This window comes from Octodon degus, unplaced genomic scaffold (genome assembly GCF_000260255.1).
Source record: "Octodon degus isolate 3935 unplaced genomic scaffold, OctDeg1.0 scaffold00047, whole genome shotgun sequence".
Classification (NCBI taxonomy): Eukaryota; Metazoa; Chordata; class Mammalia; order Rodentia; family Octodontidae; genus Octodon; species Octodon degus.
Window position 1 is genome coordinate 4,774 of NW_004524623.1, and position 6,807 is coordinate 11,580.

Consider the following 6,807-nt stretch of genomic DNA (forward strand, 5'->3'; position numbering starts at 1 on the left):
AACTCAGGCCCTTGTGCTTGCCAGGGAAGTGCTTATTCCACTGAGCCATCCCCCCAGCCCCCTGATTGTTGTAATTTTGAAATACCATACAGAACTGATACAACAGGAAAATCCACACCAAGTTAATCATTCAAACTACCAATTCCATCCACTAACTTAACACTACAGTATTCAGGATAAATAGGTTTAATATGATCAACACTGCGGAAAAACCAGTCATTTGTACCATGCTGCTATATTTGGAACAACCAGTCCATAGGTTACTGAAACAAAGAATTTCAACAGCAAATTTAGAGCTTCCCCCAAAAGAAAGAAATCTAGACATTGAATTGATGTCAATATTTTACTTCTGAAAAAAAAAAATACTCTTCTTGTGACCTTTCATCCACAACCACATATAGTCCTGTTTTGCAGAGATCAGCACTAGCCCCGTGACTTCAGCCAGAGTCTGGATTCGGCTGACTGGAAGGAAAGCTCTCAGGGCAGGAAGGAATAAACTCAATGCTCAGATGACTTGTCAAATGCCAGGGACAATGAGAATACCTGCTTTCTGGGGAGCAGATTTATGTATTAGACTTATAGGAATTAAAAGGAAAAACTTAAACAAGCTAAAATATGTGTTCCAAAATATGTGCATTACCACTTCGTGGTGAGTTGAAATTTCTATAGCAAGGTCCAGTCTAAATATTCATCTAAATGAGAATTTGGAGAGCAAAGACACACTTATTCTTGCTAAATGTCCAGTGTACACCTTTGCATTTTGTTCAGGGGTACTATTAAATTATAGGGACTTCAGAAATGCTGGTCACTTTTTACAAAGCATAACTATGTCATAGAAATTTCTTAAGTTTTAGTTAAAATATCTGACCAGGAAAACATTTGTGAACATTGCACTGAATTTCAGGTTTTACATCTTATCCCTGAAAAACCAAGAAAATTAGCAACACTTTTCAAAAGCTCTTTTACAGAGGTCAACACCTTTTTAGATGAACTACACAGGCAACAGTGAAGCTGAAGAAAAATCCAAAGGGCTGTGTCCCACTTTAATGAAGTGGGAGGAAAACTTAAAGTGGTCTACTATAAACTGCAAGGCAAAATGTGACTGAAAGGTTCATGGAGCATGGCAGCCCGCGCTAAGTAAATGATGAAGTGTGACTGCCTCTCCAAGTTCTCCTTACATCATGAGTGGGATTCAGTTTAGGGGAAATACTTTCATGTACCTTTCAGAAAAACAATACTTTTTCTTTTTCCATCACAAACAAAACAGTGGTTATGAAGTCCAACGCCACCAAGCCACCTTCATTCTATCCCATACAGCTGAAAGCAAATCCAAGGCGGGACACACATCTAGGATGGTGAACTGGTAGTCCTTGTTCACTTTGCCACCATCATAGTAGTCGATCACATATCTAACTTCTGTCCCGCAGGGGTTGATGATCCAATCATGCCTGTTGAAAGGCAACTCATACCCCATCCAGGAACAAATTCTTGCCCTTGGTGAATACTGTTTTGCCTTCCCTCTGAATCAAATCAATGATGGACCACAAGGACATTCCGAAGCATGAAGGGCTTTCCCATTTCAAAATCTCCTTCCAGGCCTGCTCATTATTCTGATTGTGAATCTTAATGATATTACACATATCTTTCTGGCTAATATCCTCATCCTTCCACTTCCACCCTTTCCTTAACATTGCATTCCAGAACATCTGTTCAGAAGGATAAACCCATTTTTTCTCAGAATCTGCTTTTGAAATGGATGATTCTTCTCTAACTGTAGACAAAGGAAATGGCTGATCTGGGGCTGGTGTTTGATTAGGTGGTGTCATCAGACTTGAAGGATCCAGGTTCTCTTTATTCATGCTGGCACCAGTAACGGGGCACTCCACATACTCGTATGCTTGATCTTGGTGGGCAGGCACAGAGTAAGTTTTGCTGTCACTAGATGGACCAGATGGTTTCTCACTTAATGGACAGCCTTGACTTTTCCTTGCATGCATTGGGCATTCTGAAGGCGGTGATGCTGTCTGATGATCTGAAGCATTTGCATTCTGAACTGCAACACTGGGAGTAGATGTTGACAAACCCGTGGGTGGAATCAAAATGTTGACTCCAAACAACTCTAAACATCCAGCAAGCCTGCTCACCCCACCGCTGTCAGCAGGTGGTCCTCAGACCTCACTGGTCACGGTGGGTGTCACCTCAGGCACCTGCATCCTTCCCAGGGTTGCCCCAAGCCACCCTCACCACCTCTAACCTCCAGCCTGAGCCCAGAAGGTAATGACCAGCCGCCACCTGCCGCTACTTTCGCCTCACTAGCACCCAGTGCTTATGATGAGAAATGAATTCTACTTTTACTGGTTATAGTCTGATGGGACTACAATCAGATGTTTACTTCCCCTTGATAAGGTACAGACCCACACCCATAGTATGCACCATTTAAAACCTCTTCTCCTAAAATATGATTCCTTTTTTAAAAAAATGTAAATATTCTATTCTATTTATTTATTTATTTGGTACAGCATCTCACTACACAGTTCAGACTCATAGTGATCCTCCTGTCTCAGCTTCCCCAGTGCTGGGATTACAGGCCTGAGCCACTATGCTTGGTTTCCGTGGCCAACTCAGCACACCCAGAGTTCTGGGGCCAGCACAACATACATTACCAGGGATCCAACCTGGCCCTTGAGCTTGCCAGGCAGGTGCTTAGACCACCAAGCTATCATCCCAACCCCTGAAATATGATTCTTGAGCTGAAAAAGAAGCTAGAAACAGGACACAGTTCATTTTTCCACATGTAACAGAGTTCTCACTACACTTTTCCCATTAAAAAGCCCAAGGCTATGCTTCCAGTGCCAGAGAAGTCTCAGGTGGAGACTGTCCTCCTCAGCTCAGCTTCCTATGAATTATGTGAGTCCATAAAAAGCCTTTCAATAAGTTTCCTCTCACTCAGACCTTCCAGAATCATCTGCTTGTTTACAATGAAAGAACACCCACTGATAAATCGATGCAATTTTATTGAGTGTTTTCTCAGAATGGTCACTAAGCTAGGATACTAGGAGAGCTATAGAAATTCATAAACCATAGTGCTCATAGCTAACTCACTGGAGGAAAAGCACATAGATCCATAAAAGAAATTGCTTTAGAAGGCAATGGGTAACAAGTGCCAATGACTAGTGAAAATAATATTCCTGGGCATTTGCAAGAGAAATATATTTCTGAGAGGCAGTGCTTTGTTGTAAAATATGGACTTTGCTACTTTTTATTTTAACTCTGTCATATTTCTCAATTACTCTAACCCTTCTTTTCTGCTGTCTGAAATGAGACAATGAAGATGAAAGCATACTGTACTCCGGAACATTTGTCAACAATTATTGCTATGGATTTTACAGGTCAGCAGTCCCATGAGGTGAGTCACTGAATAACAGCTAACATTCATTGTATGCCTCGTATACACAATGTACTGTGCTAGATAGAGAATTTGAACCTTATTACAATCCTACATTGTATATATAATTATTTCCCTTTTACGAATTAGAAAACTAAGACCTTAAGATATTTGGGATATTGCCGAAGGCCAAGTAACTAGTAAAAGGCAAATCCAGGATTTGAACTATGTATTCTGACTACCAGTTCCACATCATTTCCACAGAATGCTTCTTCTCTTACTGGACTTTAAGGAAGCAGAAGATTCCAAAAGTGAAACACTGTGAACAATCTCATTTCCTAGACATGTAACAGAATCTCTGTAATAGTTGACTGAGTGCATTAACTTGAGAAGTTTAGTTAAGAGAAGCTTAACTAAATTGGTTCAGCAGGGTTGGGGAGATGGCTCAGTAGAATAAGAGCTTCCCTGGCAAGTGCAAGGACCTGAGTTCAATCCCCAGATCTGCAAAAATAAAATAAAATAAAAATAAACAAATTGGTTTAGCAATTCTACACTCTAGGGAATAGAAGATCCATGGCAGGGAAGTTTATCTCCTGGATAATACAAAAAGAAAATGAGGAAGGACAGTTCTGCTTTTGTTTTATAGAGAAGCTCCAGTCTTCATCTTCAGCGTGGATGTCATCTCCTGGCTTCCAGTGCAGATTCTTTACCTTCCATAGCAGACTTTCGCCATCCATCATGACCCAATAGCCTCCTGATATGGACTAGCATAGGATATGACAGTGAGCTCCAGATCTTGCACTGAATCCTTCAGTGTGCAGACGCCCTCTGCATGCTTCCTCATCGAATTCTGTGGGTGACCATCATAAGCCAATCTTGTAATTTCTTACACACTTGTATATCTTGTGTTATATCTGTTCCTCTAGTAAAACACTGATACACTTACTGATCATCTCAGAGACTATCACTGAGTGTCTCTCGGTAAGAGGCAGCGAAGTTCCATAGCTCGTCAGTCACATGACTTTTTCACAAGTTCATTTAGGGTGAAACATCCCAATTTCCAGATATAGTGCTGGGGAAGGCACAAAGTTGATTTGTCTCCTTAGAAAATGCCATATTTTACTCTAAGGTGTATGTGAGACATGAGCTCAACAGCATCACAAAAGCCACACACTGCCAAAAATACGTTATTTATTTTCTCTCCCTCCAACTGAAATACAGTGGAAGGTCTAATTTTTAACAAGTGGGCAAAACCCAAGATTCCTATTGGAAAAACTCATCTGTTAACTAAAGAAAATTATTAACTTGAAATCTTTAGGCTTAGATCCAGAAAGTCACCACAAGAATTTCTACAGCACCAATTTTAAAACACCTGGGGAGGGTCCAGATGTCCTTGGATTCCAACAGCTGCACTCCTACAATTTGTTTTATAGAGCCAGGAGACTTAAGTTTTCCCAGAAATCTTCATGGAATGAAATCCACATCTTGTCAAAGCCAACTAGTAGAAATATCTTCTAGCTGATTGACATTAATAAATACGTTATAGCATCTTCTCATTTATTTCCCATGAACCAATTTTAGATTGGTCCCAATTAGAGGTGGTACTAACTGCCCAACAATATAGTGCTTGGAAGACTAACCATATTGACTGTAGTATCCTCATTATTACTTGAAGGTTCATAAGATCAATTATTTAATAACACAAACCTTTCTGTTTCTTGTATCATATTGATTAGACAACTGAATATGATAACTAGTCTTTGTATACATTTTATGAATAAGGTTGAGTAGTGTAATGGATTGAATAATTCATGATTGTATTACTACAGATTTAAAAATAAACGTTGCTTCCACCACAGCAACCATCCAAGAACAGTGGCCATGGCCCTCCAGTATTCCGTGGCCATGGGCCTCAACAAGGGCCACAAGTAACTAAAAATGTGAGCAAACCAAGGCACAACTGCCATCGCAGATACCTCACCAAACACACCAAGTTCATGCGGGACATCATCCAGGACATGTGCTGCTTCACCCTCCATGAGCGGCACACCATGGCGCTGCTCAGGGTCTCCAAGGACAAATGTGCCCTCAAGTTCATCAAGAAAAGGGTGGGGAAACACATCCGCCAAGAGGAAGTATGAGGAGCTGAGAAATGTGCTGACCGCCATGAGGAAGGCAGCTGCCAAAAAGGACTGAGCCCCTCTGGAAGAAAGCTTTGCAGAAAATAAATAAACGAATAAATAAATAAATAAATAAATAAATAAATAAATAAAATGTTATTAGGGATAACAAGCCCAGGGACCAGGTTCCATCCCTGGCACCGCATGCCTTGCCAGCCCTGCCCACAGGCACACTGACCTGGCCACCAACCATGGTGGCACATGCCTGTATTCCCAATGCTGGGGAGGCTGAAAACAGGAGAATCATTATAAGTTTAAGCTTTGTAGTCAGACCTTGTACCAAATACATTAAAAATAACAATAAAATAAGTAAATGATATTCTCTCATTAAAATATGAGTAGTTGTGAAAGGGAACAGAATAAATATGACCTGGGGTAGGAGAGATGGCTCAGTGGAATAAGCATTTCCCTGGCGAGTGCAAGGGCCTGAGTTCACAAAAAAAAGAATAGATATGACCTAAAATTAGTAACCATCTAATTGTACCATGAAAAAAATTAGATCTCTATGGCATAAAATTGGATTTTTAAAATCTGGCATCTAATATCTACTGAAACTGAACAATACCCATATGTCAGAGTCACTCTCTTCAGATTCTATTATTACTGCCAAAAACTGTAAATTAATGTTTAAAGAAAAGATCAATCTTTCATTATTTTCATAAGAGAATGTGATGAGTGCTGATATTTTACCTAGTTTATTTTATTAATATGGTTAAAATTTTTAAGTAGACATAGACAAAATTTTCATAGACATAAATAATGAGTAAATTTGAATGTTTTATTTGACTTAGAAAATATGAGATTACTAGGCCATACAACAAATAAACAATATGGATTCAAGTTCCTGGCCTAGACTTCTCCATGACTTAAAGGCTGTTACATTAAACACTGTAGTTGTGCTCCTGATGGTCACCACATCAATCTGTCGTAGCACTAATCAATGAAAACAATTTCAACAAACATGGTTTTGGTTTTTCTTTTGGCTGAACCAGGGATTGAACTCAGGCCCTTGTTTTTGCCAGGCAAATACTTACTCTATTGAGCCTTCTCCCTGGCCCCAACAAATATATTTTTATTCATGTTTAATAGTTCAGCATTTGCCTAAGATGTTTGATATTCAGACAGATAGTGAGGTTAAGCTTAACAGCCTAAGTTGCATGGTAATAACAATAACCATGTTCTTATCTTCTGGATGGTTAACAACCTAACTTCACAGACCAAAATTAGAGAAAAAGGAGGGCT

The 6,807-nt window shown here is 39.8% G+C and overlaps 1 pseudogene; it reads right to left on the bottom strand.

The window, feature by feature from the left end:
* Positions 1–281: 281 nt before the first annotated feature.
* Positions 282–5,424, bottom strand: LOC101585831 (annotated as a pseudogene).
* Positions 5,425–6,807: the final 1,383 nt, after the last annotated feature.